At 39.1% G+C, this 17786-nt stretch overlaps 1 non-coding gene across 1 annotated transcript; it reads left to right on the plus strand.

Moving 5' to 3' along the window:
- Positions 1-16913: 16913 nt before the first annotated feature.
- LOC119799646 lies at positions 16914-17017 on the plus strand. The gene has a single exon (XR_005282922.1). It is a non-coding gene; the product is annotated as a U6 spliceosomal RNA (small nuclear RNA).
- Positions 17018-17786: the final 769 nt, after the last annotated feature.

The following is a 17786-nucleotide window of genomic DNA, read 5'->3' on the forward strand; positions in this document are numbered from 1 at the left end:
TTCTCTTTGAGTCTTTCTATTCAGGAACTAAGATAAGAGAAAACCAGGTTCAACCCACTGCATTCCAATCTCTGCCTGCGCAAGGCTTTTGAAAAACACAGGCCACTGAGATTTCTCTTTCCTAGACTTCTGTTAGAGAATGCTTTCTTATTTGCTATTGATCTAGGAACTTTTGGAAGGTTTATTTATTGTTTGGTCTAAACTGGACTTGGAAGATTGTTTGTTTTTTTCACTTTCTCTTTCTCTCTCCTTCTCTCCCTCTCTTCTCTCTCTCAAGTCTACCTTTGCAGTGGGACGAGGTGATGAAGTTTACTCCTGCTAGAGCCTCAGAGGGTATAGGAAGGGGCAGCCCAGAGTGAGTGAGCAGGCAATTTAGGGCTGGCTCTGCCTGGGGAGCCACAACTATTCTTATGAGAACAGGAGCAAGAAGCTTCATCCTTTGGATGAACCAGGCTGGAAACTTCATCCTTTGGATGAGCGACACTGTAGCACGGTCCCTGTCTTATCCTTGGTCAGAAGCTGAAATGTCTTCAGTTTGTCTTGGTTAGAGGTAAGAATTGCCAGCAGGGAGACCACTTTCTCATATGTCTACTTAACATGAGCATCCTGCCTGGATGCTACCCACGAGGGTGTGATGGATACTCCAGCCCAGACCCCACTGGTGAACAACTTTGGATCTCTGGGATTTCCTGGTGAAAGTGGGTTGTACATAATCCCCAATTTCAGCTCATGTCCTAAATGATTTTAGGCTCTTAACTCTTGAGGAGGAATGTTTCTGGAACCAGTTGCCTTAGAGGGCATTGAAGATGGACCCTATTTCCTGTTTCCCTGGTAACACTAGAAAAGTAAACAGCAGCTTTGGATTCCTTAGGCCTAGTGGGTCTAAAGAATGGGATACCTCTGGTCTTTGGTGGAGATAGGACATTCAGACAGATAGATTAGAACGCTACAAATGTCCTCTGCTTAAAGAGTTAATCCAGCTGAGGCTGTCAATCACTGGCCAGGAGTCCACTCCTCAGGGTGTCTGATTCTTCTGAAGGAGAGGAGTAATTATCCCTCAATGAGACAATGCACTTACCTTTCTCACAAAGTCCTTCCCCTAGGGCAGTGGTTCTCAACCTTCCTAACGCTGTGACCCTTTAATATGGTTCCTCACACTGTAGTGACCCCAACCATAAAACTGTTTTTGTTGCCACCTCATAACTCTAATTTTGCTACTTTTATGAATCATAATGTAAATATCTGTGTTTCCAATGGACTTAGGATGCCCTGGTGAAAAGGTTGTTCAATCCTCAAAGAAAGTCATGACCCACAGGTTGAGAATCTCTGATCTAGGCAGATGGAGTCTTTTCCACGCACGTACATGCCTGCTTTTACTGAGAAAAGTGTAACCTCTTTTTTTCTTCTCTCCTTTCTTTCGGAGCCGGCACAAGTCACACACATGCTTTCCCTGACACCTGGCCTTTCTCACTTTTTTCTTTTTTTATGTCACCATCTCTCCCTTTGTGCCACGTGGTCATTGGGAAAGCTAAATTTGTTGGATCCCAACTTAAAAGGCATGGCTTCCCCTCCTCTTCTTCTCTATCACCCTTCTCCTAGAGTTCCTGCTATTCATAGCTCACCCTCCCTGTTGCTCTTTCTCAAACGCTGATAGCATTGTCCTTGAACTTCCTTCCTAGTACATTTCTAAATTCTTTCATCAATGAAACTAAGAACCCCCGAAAGGGAACCCTAGTATTCCTGCTAGCATTGTAAGGAATGTTGCATCATCTGCCAAAGAAATGCTTGAAAAACCTCTCCCCATGAATTTGGGGTAGCTGGCCTCTACTTTTCAAGAATTGACATGAATGACAATTACTCTATAGCAGGAGTCAAGGGCTGTCAAAGTCATCCCTGTTTCTGAGACCTGGACATCTTCATCATCCAGTCACCCTAAATTCTATTCAGGGTGTCGCTATGGAAAAGGAGACAATCAGGTAGACCTTATAAAACCCACCTTAGTCCTTAGCATAAGCAATATTGTGCCATCAGACAAAGCAGAACAAAACATAATCTTTCCTTTGCTTTCCAAAGGGTGACATGCCAGGCCTTTGCTGTGCACCTGAGAGCCCGCCCTGCAGGAGTACTGGCCCGAGAGTCTCTATAGACTCACCTGTGCAGCATCCTTGACAAGAAAAGAAAAAAAAGCACACTACTGGTATATCTCTGTGGAGAAGAGATAAGTGCCCTCATTAGGAAGGCTTCGGAAATGAGGGATGGAGATGTCATCTGGTCTGACTTGGGTAGCACTACACTCTTTGCCTGTGTGCATTAAAGAAGGGTGAATTATAGTAAAAGGGTAGGGTAAGGAGGAGGAAATAGAAAAAGTCTTTGAAGACAAATCCTTAATGAGTTTTCTGTTGAGGAAGCCAATAAATAGCCTGTTAGAAACAGGTCAAGGGAAAATATGTATTTATATATTCATTCTCCATCTATCTTCTGTGTCTGGCTTGCAGTCCAGAAAGCCTTAATTCTGTGGCCTATTACCATCAGAACACGAACATGAATAACAATGATGCCTGCAGTTAATGGCTTTCAACATTGACAGAGCTGTCTGAACGTTGTATGCTGGGAAGTCAGGCCGATTTCTTTGCAGGGGTCTTTACGCTGCCCTTCAAATTCCTGCAAACAAAAAACAACACATCTGGGAAAAAAAATCTAGTTTTTTTCCTACCCTCCCATGCCTCTTATATACATACTTTTTCTAGCATGCTGGAAACCCTGAGTTCAGTGGCAGGCACAGCATAAACCATGCTGGTGCAGACCTATAAGCCCAACACTCCAGATGTAGAGGCAGGAGGATCAAAAGCACAAGGTCATCCTTGGTTATATGGTGAGTTTGAGGTCAATCTGAGCTATAGGAGACCCTGTCTATAAAGAGGCCACTTAGTAGATGATCACCTTTGTCTTAGGTTCTGCTACTGTTTTCTATATTGCACAGTAAAAAGGTTTGGGGACACTGAGTCAGACAGTACCTCCGTTATTGGGGCAAGCTGTGACTCAGATTCTTCAGCTGTAAAGCAGGGGTAATGATAATGAGCAGCTGGAACTGTCTGTTATATTTTTAAAATAAGACTTAAATGGAGTAATATATGTAAAATGTAGACTTGCATTCTTTAAGAGTAAATTCTAAGCTAATTATTCAAGGAAATCACTTGTAGTGTTACCGCAATTTTCAGTCTCTCAAACTTTCCAGTTTGTTACCTCACAGAGTGAAAGAAACTTGGCAGGTGTGATTGAGTTAAGGACCTCGAGATGGGGAATTATCCTGGATTATTTTGGGGGTTTCAGTGTAATTACACAGATCCTTAAAAGTGGAAGAGCTCAGTTCGTAGTGTGCTGGTCTGGTGTTCAGGAAGCCCCAGATTTAATCCTTAGCACTGCACAGGTATTGGCGCACATTCCTGTATCCCCAGCTCTCAAGAGGCATAGACGGGAGGATCAGGAGTTCACGGCCAACCTTGGCTGCATAGATCAAGGTCAACCTCCTACAATATGGAACCTTGTCTGGGGGAGAGTTGGGAGTGTAGTGATGAGCTGCGGGCCACCCCAGCTCCCGGCCACCGGCTAGCTTTACCCGAAATAATTACACGGAAACTGTATTCTTTTAAATACTGCCTGGCCCATTATTTTCAGCCTCTTATTCACATCTTGACTAACCCATATCTAATAATCTGTGTAGCACCACAAAGTGGTGCCTTACCAGGTAGATTCTAGCATACGTCCATCTTGGGCTGGAGCTTCATTGCATCTGGCTTCTCTCTGAGGAGAGGCACGGCAGTCTGTCTAACTTAGGAGAGGCGTAGCATCTGACTGAGCCATCTACCTCACTTCCTTCTTCCTGTTCTGTCTACTCCACCCACCTAAGGGCTGGCCAATCAAATGGGCCAGGCAGTTTCTTTATTAGCCAATGGGAATCCTCCATCATTTCCCCTTTTTCTGTTTAAAAAAAAAAGGCTTTAACTTTAACATAGTAAAATTACATATAACAAAACAGTTATCAAGTAAGAATTAGTTATAATATTTATATCTACTTTATCTTTTATCAAAACTAAGGAAAACTATAACTATCTATCTATTCTTCAACTCCATCAAAGACTCCAGAAGGATATAATATTACCTAAGTAAACAAGAAATAAGCAACTTCCAAACTCTAGAAATGACAGAGACATCTCGCTGCCTGGACAGTCACCCAAAGTTCTTTTGTACTGTTGGGGCATCCATCTTCGGCCTACAGGCCCATAAATATCCATCAGACATTTCTATGCAGCAGGAAATTTCGAAGGCAGTTCATTCACTATCTGCTGTGTCCTTCAGAATGTCTCGCAGACTCTTTCTTGAATCAGGAACCCCAAAAGATCATCTCATATTTAGTCCTCTCTCTGTGGGTTCTTTATGTCCAGTTTATGCCAACAGTCCAGGCAAGAGCAGTTTCTTGCCCAAGTGGCTATCAAACTCCATAAGGATCCTCTTCGATGCCCATCTTCCTCTTGAAGTAGATTGGTGCTGCCAGGAGCTGACGTATCTCATTGTCATGAAAAGCCTTAAGTTATTAAAACATCTAAAATGCGATATTCTGTAGTCTTTGAAAGATATGAAGAATGCCTATGTAACTTAAATATATCTCTATATAGCTAGAAAATCTAACTAACATAACTACAAGTTTTACTAATATTGATAACTATCCATTAACAACCTATATACATTACATTTTTAAATGAACTACACAATCACAATACATTAATCAGTATCAGAAATACATATACATATAACAAAATTGACCTTAAATCCATACCAATGCAAATTATTCATATCTATATTATATCCCCCTTTAAATGTAAAAGAACATTTATAAACAATATTTGGGAACATGGGCGCAGTTATTTCTCTCCAAACTGCTTCCTGCTGAATGGGGACACGGTTAATCAGATCTTTCATGGTGTAACCTGTGTGCCAGGTTCATCTCAGTCATCAGTTGAGCGAAGTAATTTTTTGAGGGTGTTCACAGCAACCTTTCATGGGAGGAGAGAGAGAGAGGGATGGAGGAGAAGAAGAAGAGGAGAGAGGAGAGGCAGAAGAGAAAGCCAGATTGTTGATCCATGAGGTCATCACTTCCCTGTTCCTTTCTCTGTAGAGGGAGAAATGAAAGATCAAAGCTAGAAAAGACAAGGAATGGATTCCCACTAGACTTCTGGGGAAGTGAGGCAGCCCTGGGAATACCCTAACTTTAGCCCAGTGAGACTCATGTCAGAAGTCACAGTGGTAGAAGGCATGCTTAGCATGAGTGAGGCTATGTGTGTGTGTGTGTGTGTGTGTGTTTATGCTGTGATTCATAAATTTTTGGTGATTTGTTTTGGCAGTAATAGCAAATGAAGTATGAAATATTTATCTAATTTTTTAGCAGTAAAAACTCAGGAGTCAGATGTTGGGGTAAAAACCTGATTGCTCAGGGAAGCTAAGGAGAAGAGACCAGTGACTTCCTCTCTCTCTCCTTCCTCAATCCAAAAAGCCTGAGTATCTCTTTAAGTCCCTCATAACTACTCCCTGTTGTCTCTCTGTATGTCCTGGGTCTTCCAAAACTTCTGTGGCTAATTTGGACGGCCAGTAGCTTGTTCTGTTTTCTGATTCAAGGTAAACTTTATTGTTAGTCTCGGGAGTGTCAGAATGCAATCAAAATATCCCACAAAAGAAGTACATTTACTTTAAGTATTATTCTCCTGCCTACATTCAGAACAAACTTTATAAAACCTTGGAGAATTCATGAATCTTTCTGTGTAAAACCATCTAGAAGTGTTATTCTCTCTCAGAGTTCACTAAAATTTGATATGATAGTGGCTCCTAAAAGCAATGGGGGAGCCAGCCTGCTCGGCACCACCTTTGACCAGTACCCTATACACCTCCCTAGTTTGCCAAGGTTACTTCTCAGACATGTCAGGCTCCAAAGGGATTATGGCTCCTCTCTACTGCAAGGCCTTTGGGCCTTTGCCTAAACTCAGGTCCCCCGTGAAATGATCCTCCCTCAGAGAGCTGCCGGGGCAGGTGGGTGAGCACGTGACATGAGTCAGCTTGCTCAGGTACATAGTTTACTTCTGCCACTTGCTTGATAGGTATTCCAGACAAGGTCTTTAGTGTGTGTATGTGTGTGCTTTTTTTCTCCCATCTGTACAATAAGAATAACCACAGCACCCGTAGTGAAAGAATTACTCTATGTAAACAACTCAGGGCTGCAACTGAGTCAGCTAAACAAATGATTATTGTGATACTCAGAATAGTTTTGCCTTGTACTTGAACCCTTAGTCCAAGTACAGTGCAAGGCACCACTATCCTCCCAGTGTTTGAGAATGGCTCTGCTCACTCTCTTTTCCATCTTCCTCTCGGAGAGGCAGCTTCGCTTCTACCTCTCTCCCCACTTCTCTGCTTTCCCCCCTCTCCTCTCTCTCTCTCCCTCTCTCCTTTAATAAAGCTTTATGTCTAAAGAAAAAAAAAAGAGAATGGCTCTGCTCACAGGCATATACAAGAGGGTACATCCTTAGTGAATCTGAGATTGAACTTAGACCTTAAAACTTTTTCTTTCCCCAAAGTTGAATGTTCCCAAAACCAATGAAAGGTAGACTTACCATTTGAATGCTGTTTTTTTTTTTTTTTTTTTTTTTTTTTTTTTTTTTTTTTTTTTTTGTTGGATATCTCAAATTTTGCCATTCTTCTAGCTGATGCCTCTCTTAGCAGGGATCTCCAATGAGCCTTCTTGGTCCCTCCATTTTCCCATCTCTGGTGGATATATTTTATTTGTGTTTGTAATGACATTTGTATATCATTGGGTCACATACCTTCAGAAAGCATGGAGCTAGGACTAATCCATCTTAAGATGTATGTGTCTTCAGTATAGCTATCAAGACCCAAAGGGTTAAAGATTGGCATTCATAGCTCTTACAGTGGCTGTGATTTATAGAAATTGCTGACCTGTAGACTGTGGTCTATTTGGAATTGAAGTACTGCAGAGTTACAGGTCATTGATGGTTATCTTATTTGAAGACATTTGTCCTAGGATTTCAGTGGCATTTTTGCTGCCACATGCAGACTATTGACTACTCAACCACTCAACCCAAATGATAGATTTTTAGAAATGGAAATAGATGGCATTTCATTTTATCCATGGGAGCAAGAGAGATGGTTAAGAATACAATCTCTTATAGAACTCATACGGTGGCTCACAACCACCTGTAACTCCAGTTTAGGGGATCTAGTGTCCTTCTCTGACCTCAGAGGATGCATGCATAGATGAACATGCATACACTCAGGCACACACATAAAGTAAAGTGAATATTAAAAAATAAAACCAACTACTCGACATATATCAATTGAGCTTTTAATGAAGACAATAAACACTATTCTTTCCCCATATTTTTCTTTCTCTCATTTTGAAATATGTCATCAAAATTTCGATGTTAACAGCTATTAAAATTTTGGTGCTTTTTACTTCCCCACCGTTACCATTTGCTCTGCCTAGTTCTTCAAGTACTATATGAAAAACAGGAGACAAACTGTGTGTCATTGGCCTTTCCTAATCTTGAGGGAGAGGGCTTTATCTACAGCTCCTTGAACAGGAAGAGTCAGTTTTCTTTAAGGGTGTGTCCTTGTTTGGCTAGCCATGCTCCACTGGGAGGACACAGATTTGAGTGTCTAGGGCAGTAGCAACTGTACTTGATGGGTTTACAAAAGGAAGAAAATACCACAAAGGGAGGACAGACCTGGGAAGAGTGGAAGGAGAGTGAAAGTATGATAAAATACACTACACAAAATTCTCAAAGAACTAATAAAAATGAGAAAAAAGATTTCAATGTCTCCAACATTGAATGTAATGCTACCTGAGAGTTTTTAGTATATAACTATATTGGTGGATTTCAACTTCTATTGGAGGTCATTAAGTCAGATTTATTATTTTTATCTAGAAGGGGTATTGAATTTTGTCAAATGTTTTTTTCTGCATTGAGATGAATGTCTGTTCTCCCCCCACATTTTGTTTTGCCTCAATGTTCTCTGGAAATGTTGATCTGTAATTTCCTTCACTTGAAGTGTTTTTCTCTGGGTTTGCTATCAGAATAATGCTAGTGAAGGTGTAAGTCACAAACAATCCCACACCAGTTTGGAATTATGATTAATAGAATGGTTATTTATTTAAGGGGGAAAAACTTACAGATCACCGTCCCACACAACAGCCCTCTGCACAATCAGGAAGGGAGACTAGTCACCGGAAGCGGAGCCAGAAGCCAGAGAGGGAGCGGAGGGCAGTGCAGCATTTTTAAAGAGAGAGACCACACCCCTAATGGGCTGGTATCTCAGCAGCTATTGGCTGAAGAAGCGGAAGGAGCTCCCGCAACACCTGATGGAGGAGGGTCATCTATCTATGTGTTACTTTCATTGGTTAATAAAGAAACTGCCTTGGCCCTTTACTAGGACAGAAAATTAGGTAGGTGGAGTAGACAGAACAGAATTGTGGGAGAAAGAAAGCAGAGTCAGGCAGACGACTTCAGGCAGACGCTGTGCCTTTCCTCTCCGAGACAGAAGCAGGTTAAGATCTCTCCTGGTAAGCCACCCCTCGTGGTGCTACACAGATTACTAAATATGGGTTAAAACAAGATGTGAGAATTAGCCAATAAGAGGCTGAAACTAATGGGCCAGGCAGCGTTTAAAAGAATACAGTTTCTGTGTAATTATTTCTGGTATAAACTAGCCGGGATCTGGGTGCCGGATGCAGCCCACTGTTCCTTTTACATGCTAGCCTAAGAATTTCTAAGTTGAGACCTGTCCTGACTCTTCTGTCATTGTCACCCTTTGGGAGAGTCTGAGGAATGGTTTTAATTCTTTAAATGATTGGCAGGAGTGAAAAATGAAGCTTTTGGATTCAGGGTTTTTCTTTGTTAGGAAGCTTGTAATTACTGGCTTAGTTTCTTTGTTACTTATAGATCTGGTCACATTTTCTATTTCTTGATTCAGTTCTGGTAAGCTTCTAATGGTGTGTCCATTTCCTCTATGTTGCTTTACTTGCTGGTGTGCAGTCATTCCCCATGCCCTCTCATGATCTGTTTGACTTCTATAGGGTTGGTAGTGATGACTCATTTCCACTCCTTACTTAGGGTAATCTTAGGTTTGTTATTGATGTAATTGCTGGAGGTAGAACACAGCATGCTCACACACTCTCAGTCATTACTCCAGCTCAGCTGCACTCATGGCTCAGAGTAGAATTTTCACTAGTCGACCTAACTAAAGGCTCGAATAACTTTAAAAATCTTTCCAAAGGAACAGCTGATTAACGTTTTCCCACTTTCTACTTCATTTACCTTTATCACTTCTTTCTTTCATCTTTGTACAAAATTTAGTCTTTCTTAGTCACACTATAAAGTTAAATTATTGGCCCGAGATCTCTTTTCTACTTTAATGTATGCATTTATAGTCACAATTTTCCCTCTCAATATTGCTGTCATTAATCTCAGTAGCTAGTTACCTAATATTCCACTCTGTCTTTTACTCTCCATGTTCACACACAAGTCCTCTAGACTCATGCCTTTCTATTTCTTGAATGAATTCTCTTTTCTGTGGTCTTATCATTGTCATTTGGTTGGAATTACAATCAGGATTTTTACTGTGCTGTTCCAATAGATATTTCATCTCTTCTAGTTCATTTTTCACATCCCATAGTTGGTCGTGAATAACAACACGATGATCTCCCTTTGGTAATATGGACATGCTGCTGATTGGTTCCTCCCAGTCTTCAGTGAAATCTAAACTTTGGCCATGACTCAGGAATGTCCAGCCTGTATCCTGTAGGTCACATGTGACCCAGGAGAGCTATGAAGGTAACCTAGCACAAATCATAATCTTACAATATTATGCAATATTTTTGTGATTTTCTTTTGAAAAGTCAATTGTGTAGTTCCCAAGTATTAACTCTGTAGATGGCAATATTTTGTTCCAGTGTTGGAACATTGGACATATTTGAAGGGTCTTTCACACGTGGCCTCTATAGCCACACCAATCTGGACTCTCTCCTCATCAGCTCCATCAGGTCAGGCTTAATTAACCACTGGTGTTTCAAAAAAGCCAGTGTGTATCATTTGTAATTACTTGTGTGGAAAGATCTTTTTTTTTCCTCTTCTTTGGATAAATTGTATTCACTACTTAATACTGGGCAAAGACACATTTCATTTGGAATTCCCACAGCACTTTCTCTCTGCTCTAGACTAAATACGACTCATGTTCCCAGTACCTTGTAGACACATCCTTCATGACACTGAGCACATATTGACCTATAATATTTTGTTTATATAAGAATCTTCCTACTGTACAACAGGGAAAGGAATCTCTGGCATTTATGTTTTTAATACCTATAAGAATTAGGCTTTAAATCATTATGTAATGACTAAATGGGTAAATTTCCACCATCTTTATAATACAGTATCTCCTTTCATCCTTCTCAAGAAAATTAAAAAGCTACATTATTATTAATAATTTAGAAACACTGAATAGATGAATATGTAGGAAAGTTTTGATGAGTTTTTACAATTTTTAAGAAAAAAGATAGAGTTAATGTAATACAAGTAGCTTTTGTGAAACTTTTATTGATAGAAAGGTTCTTTTGTTTTTCCAATATGAGACACAAGCTACATTTGCCTCTCAGTCAATTAAATATTATAGATTTGTGGCCTATTCACATCTCTCACTTGAAACCATCCTGCCATCCTCCTACCTGCCACTTTTATTACTTTTCATTATCACATCTTTCTCCCAGCTTCATGATAGACAATGTGTACCCTAAGGCAGTAGTTATTTTTTCTTTACTGAAGGAAGCTTCACTGTTGATGCAGGACCAGTAGTTTTCCCAGCATGAAATTTTCTATCACTTTAGATAACATTCTACTCTAGTATTTGCTGAATATTTTCAGAGATGACTTGAAATGTAGTTCTTCTATATGAGTGGGCTTTCTTTGGATTTTGGTCACAATGATAGTCAATATCACAATCATTCTGGTGGTACGTACTGCATATTTCAGTGCCTCCTGTCAAAGGTCAATTTAATCCAACAGAGTTGTAGAATGACTGGGAAAGAGTGCTAAAACAAATTAGACCAAATCCACAGTGAGGCAGAGCTTGTTCAGCACCTCTATAAAGTGACCAGTCGTTCCCACAGTGGTTATTTTGCTTAGAGAGGAGAAACAGCATTTGACCTTAGAAAAGTGGCATTGTCTGGAAAAGGGAAAAGTAATTTCAAGTTTCTTTGGCACCAATTTCCAAAGATGCTGAAAGAAAACTGTGCTCCTGTGGAACTTATGCCATCCCACCCCATTCTCCCACTAAATCCCCATCTTGTAGTTTGCTTGGGCTATCTCATTCCTTCTCAACTATTCTCATTTTAATTTACATTTATGTGCTTTTCAAATGCACGAGGTTAATTCTTCTTGGGAATATCCAACAACACTGCATTTTGCGACAATAAACTTGTGTTATTCAATCACCCCCTCATTATATGCTTTATGTTGTGATGACTCACTTTTTTGTAAATTCTGCATTCTCAAAACATCCATGTTGGTGCCTAGCATAGTGTCTTGAATCTTGTGATAGGTAAGTCTTAAACAAGTCACTGTTGAGTGTACCTTGAGAGACATTTGATCCAGAACAGTGGTTCTTAACCTTCCTAATGCTGAAACCCTCATGTTCTGGTGACTCCCAACCACAAGATTATTCTCATTGCTACTTCGTAACTGTAATTTGCTACTGCTTCGAACCATAGCATTTTCCAATGGTCTTAGGCAACTCTTATGAAAAGGTCATTTGAGGCCCCCCAAATGGGTCATAACCTGAAGGTTGTGAAATGCTTGTCTAGAAGATTCAGAAAGCTGAGAGTTGGGGATCCTATGGAGATATAAGGGAGTCAATGCTGGAGTCACTTCCACCACAAAACATGGAAGAGATGATTCTAAGTCAAAACAGAAACTGCATTAGGAACTTTCAGAACAGGGGTATTCTCTTGCCCTCTGAGAGGGACTGAAGGATATAAAATAGAGAGGAGATCTCACAGCTCTCAGTGGTGCTGCATTCTGGAACAGATATTCTGGGAAGACAGAGAATGCGACCCGAGTCTCAAGGAAGGTGAAGATACTCTCAGCAGCATGAAAGTTTTAGGTTGAAAAAAAATGACCTCAGCTTTTTGTATAAAGAGCATTCAACTTATTTTGGCAACCCCAGGGAGTCACTGGTATTTGGAGAGGGAGTTCAGATAAAAATAATGTCAGCCATTTGCACTCAGTTGTTCCAGTGGGTTCAAGGTCTGGGTAACATTTGCTATTGCTGACAGAGGTTTGATTTGTAAAGCCCATACTTACTGAGCCTCAGACTCAGACCCTGGTTGTCCAGGGCTGTTTGTCACATCTGAAAAATCCTGAAAATACACATTTACCCATGCCAGGCTCTTCAGGCTGACCAAAATATCAACTAATTTTACTTTATACTAGAATTAAATTCTGTCCATGTAGGAACACTCTTATGCTAATGTTAAGTTGATTGGTAAAGCATGAGCTAATTAAAAATGCAACTTCTTTGGTAGATAAGGGCTTAGAAACATGAGTTTTCTACATCATTGGAACAAAGACTTCAGTGTATGTTGTCCTGTTTGTTTGAGATATTTTAATTTGTTAGCTCTGGAGTAGTCTGTGTCCTGTGTTGTTGCTAGTTGGGCAGGTTTGACTTTCTCTTTCTGTCCCATTCTCCCACTCTTCTCACTTTCTTTCACCTGTTTAGTAGCTAATTACCTTCAAATTAATTCTCTTAGGTGTGAGTTTGCCAACAATTGTATGCATTCACAATCTGCTAAAAATAGTTCATCCAGACACACTGTTTGCTGCTTTCTTCTAAAATTTTTTAATGTATCTGAATATAACATGGCATCCAAGGTACACAAAAGTCTTCAGATTGATGGTTTCATCACGGAATTTGTCAGGAGGCTGTGCTGTGTTATTTGTCTATTCTTTTCATTCAGTTGATAAGTTCATAAAGAACAATTAATTCCCATAGAAAATGAGAACACATAAATTTAGAATACTAGTAAAAGATTCTCACATTGTATCTTATCCTCTAATTTTCACCTATATGCTCAGTGAATTTTAAAGTGTTTTTCTGATACTGTTGAAATTGTTGTATATGTGTTTTGGTGTTCTTTTAACTAAAGCCATAGAGTATCAAAATAATACCTTACTCCAAATTGATAGGTTAAGAAATCAAGAGTAGAACAGCAAAGACAGGTATATTGAGAACTGGGGAGAGGATGAAAAGGTAGAAAAGCAAAGGGGGGAATGAAAGGAATACATAAACTGATTATTTGTTAATCAAACTATACATGTTTTTTAAACTAACACTCTTATCTATTTTAAGACAAGTCTTGGTCTATAGTCTGTTTTTCTGTCCTGTACATCAGCTACCCAAGTGTGGGATGATAGGTACATGTTACCACCACCAGTGTTATAATTTTATTTTTAAGATATCACTTGAGTTACACATGACACTACCAATACTCTCTAAGTGTAAAGTATAATAGTATAATGAACACCTGTAGCCTACACTTTGATCAAGGAATTTTAACTGTAGAAAGAACAGCAGGCTGTGTCCCGCCACCTGGCTAGCTTTACCCAAAATAATTACACAGAAATTGTATTCATTTAAATACTGCTGGGCCCCTGGCCCGTTATCTGTTGCTTCTTATTGGTTGATTCTCATATCTTGCTTTAACCCATATTTAGTAATTTATATAGCACCACGAGGTGTGGCTTATCAGGAGAGATCTTAACCTGCATCCATCTTGGAGAGGAGAAGCATGGCGACTCATTATGGCGACTGCCTGAAGTGTCTGCTCACTGCCTTCTACCCCGCATTCTGTTCTGTTTACTCCGCCTACCTAATTTTCTGTCCTATTGGGCCAAGCAGTTTCTTTATTAATTAACCAATGAAAGCAACACATAGACAATCCTCCATCATTTAACACGAATCCATAATTTACATATAGAACACATTGTACTTTAATTATGTATTTCTATTTTATCCCTCCCACTGTTTACCCACAAAAATTCTTTTGGGATAGTTTTTTCCTTTGTTTTCTTTTTCTATGTCAAAAATTGAAGTACTAAGTACCATGGCTTTAGGCATAAAACTTACAATTTGCAGTTAAACACATTAAAAACATAATAGGTTACATACCTAAATAAAGTCTAAAGAAAGAAATGAGAAGGTAAAAAAGTATAAATAAAAATAAAAAGAAGCTTTAGAAATAGAAGAGATTAAATGAATGTTAAAACCAAACTAATTAGTTTTTACTGAGGGAAAGTGACCTGCCTAACAATAACAGCAACAAGAAAAATTCCTAGGATGGATTGAGAAGCAAATACCTGGCAACTTGGCATCCAAAAGAGCCAACAAAAATTAACTTAAGAGCAGAAGTTTGTCAGATAGACATGCAGTCAAGATATCAAGTTTGTAGTAGGGAGGTCTCTTATTTGTTTCCCAGCTGCCCAGACTCCTGAAATAACCCCACAGAAACTGTATTAATTAAATCACTGATTGGCCAATTATTTAATCATATTACTCACTAGCTAGCTCTTACATTTAGAATTAACCCATCTTCATTATTTTACATTTTACCATGAGACTCATGGCCCACTGGCAAGGTTTCAGTATGTCCATCTCTGGCAGTGGCTCCATGGCTTCTCTCTGACTCCATCTCCTTTCTCCCAGCATTCAGCTTAGTTTTCTCCACCTAACTAAGTTCTACCTTGCTATAGGCCAAGCCAGTTCTTTTATTCATTAATGGTAATCACAGCATATAGAGGGGAATCCTACATCAACTCCCATTTTCTGTTTAAATAAAAAGGTTTTAACTTTAACATAATAAAATTACATATAACAAAACAGGTATCAAGCAAGAATTATAGTTACAATATTTATATATACTTTATATTTTTATCATAACTAAGGAAAACTATTATTACTATCTACTCAACCCCATCAAAGACTCTAGAGGTATATAATATTACCGAAGTAAACAGGAAGTTCATTGTAAGCAACTTCCAAAACTCTAAAATTGACAGAGACATCTTGCTACCTGGACAGTTACCCAAAGTTCTTCTGTGATGTTGGGGCATCCATCTTCAGCCTACAGGCCTGTAGTATCCAGCAGACTTTTCCATGAAGCAGGAAATTTCAAAGACAATTTCACCTATATTGGCAGTTTGTCAGTCACTTTCTTCTATGTCCTGCACAATGTCTAGCAGACTCTTTCATGAAGCAGGAACCCCGAAGGACCATCTCACCTTTAGGCAAGTTCAGCAGTCATTTCTCTGTGGGTCCTGCATGTCCAGCTAAGCAGTCCAATTGCAAGAGCAATTTCTTTCCCAAATGGCTAGCAAACTTCATAAGGAGCCTCTTCAATGCCCATCATCCTCTTGAAGTAATTGGTGCTGCCAAGAGCAGATGTGTGTCATTGTCATAAAAAGTCCTAAGTTTTTAAACATTTTAAATACCATATTCTGTAGTTTTTGAAAGGTTTGAAGAATGCCTATCCATCTGAAATATATGTCTGTACATCTAGAAAATCTAACTAACATGACTACAAGCTTGACTATTATAGATGATTATTAACCAATATTTCTTAATTATATATTACATTTTTAAATGAGCTACACAAACACAGTACCTTAATCAAGATTAGAAATATACATGTAAAAAATTGACCTTAATTTGTATCAATGAAACAAGATCCATACCAATGCAAAGTATCAATCTCTGTAGCATATCCCCCTTTAAATATAAACAAACATTTATAAACAATATTTGGGAATATGGACATAGTTCTCTCCAAACTGCTTCCTGCTGTTTATCGGGTAAAGTAATTTTTTGAGAGGTGTTCAAGGTGACCTTTCAGGGGATCTTGATCCATCAAACCAAATTAGTCTGAATTTAATTCACAGGTTCTCATCTTCTGTGGAAACAAAAGCAGAACCTCTCTTCCAGAGCAACATATCCTTAGACTCAAACTTTGAAGACAAGATACCTTTAAAGTATATATGTTGGTTACTTTGCTCCTCTACTGTCAAAAAATTCAAAGAAAACACAATAATGTACATAATCCAGACTCTCTTTGTATATTCCATCTTTACATGGCTTTTCTTACTCTATTACTTTTTAATATTTATTTTCTCCACTTCTTTAATCTATGACTGGCTGTACTCTGTATCATTAAAGACTTTGTTTCTTTTTAAATAAACCATTTGCTTCCTTTCATAACTCTCTATACTCTTTTTCTTCTCTCTCCCAAGCCTACGTACATTTTTTTAAAACACAGTGTGTCTCATTTAGAGGCCATTTTATCTGAATCTGTCTTTATTGTGTATCTGTAATTAGTTTTCTGACCAGAAGTGTTTCTTAAAATGCTAAGCCCTTCTTATGAACTTTACTGGAAAGTACAGCACTGCCTGCTTGTCCTGCCCAGTCCAGCATGGCAGAGCTGTTTGCTGCCTCTGAGAGCCATGCTCACAGCCTTACTTTTAGATACACAACCAGTCTGTGTTGCCATTAAGCAAGTTTTAGCACTCTATTCACAAACCCCATTTAAATGCTTGGCTTCCTGAATGAGCCCAACATTTCATTGGCAGCACAGTCCAGAAAGCCAGCATTTTAAAATGGCGTGGCTTTTTTTCTGCTACTGCTGAATCAGGTAAACCTTTCTTAAAGGAGCTATGATACACCACCAGCAAATAGCAAGAAGCTGTGTTAAACTGTGTGTGTGTGTGTGTGTGTGTGTGTGTGTCTAAAACTCCTTTTAAATCTTTCTCAGGGTGCTCGCTTCAACAGCACATACACTAAAATTGGAACGATACAGAGATTAGCATGGCCCCTGCATAAGGATGACATGCAAATTTGTGAAGCGTTCCATATTTTTTAATAAAAAGAAAAAAAAAGAACCCCCCAAAAGAAGTTACAATGAAATTCAAAATAGACTGAAAATTCAATAATCAATAAAGAATCAATACAAATTATGTTCTTAAAACAGCAAAAAAAAGTCTTTTTCAGGTTTTATGTAGATATAGACAGCCACACTGGCACACCAATTTTTTGCAGGGAGGCCACTGGTTAGTTCCTGGCTGCTCAGTCCCAAAATAACCACACAGAAACTGTATTAATTAATTCACTGCTTGGCCTATTAGTTCTAACTTCTAACTGGCTAACTCTTACATCTTATTTAACCCATTTCCATTAATCTGTGCATCACTACAAGGTCATAGCCTACCAGCAAAGTTTTGACATGTCCGTCCGTCTCCAGCGGCAGTTCCATGGCTCTTCCCTGACTCTGCCTCCTTTCTCCCAGCATTCAGTTTAGTTTCCCCTGCCTATCTCTGCTCTACCCTATCAGGCCAAGCCAGTTTCTTTACTAACCAATGGTATTACCACAAGGCTGTGGTAGTCAAGAAGAAGTCTGTTAAGGAATTTAGTTCTCAATGATGCAGTTAAACTAATGGAATTCTACAGGCCAAATGAAGTTTTGAAGTACAGAAAGCAAATAAACGTAAGTAAAAGTTATTTAGTATGACAATTGTGGCAGGTGTTATATCCTTACCTCTCATGCTTTGATAAGATTTTGAAACAAAAACAATTGAGATATGAGTGCTTTATCCATGGATACTGATGTTCAAATCTGGGTACCAAACTTT

Source organism: Arvicola amphibius, chromosome 12 (genome assembly GCF_903992535.2).
Source record: "Arvicola amphibius chromosome 12, mArvAmp1.2, whole genome shotgun sequence".
In the NCBI taxonomy this organism is placed as follows: Eukaryota; Metazoa; Chordata; class Mammalia; order Rodentia; family Cricetidae; genus Arvicola; species Arvicola amphibius.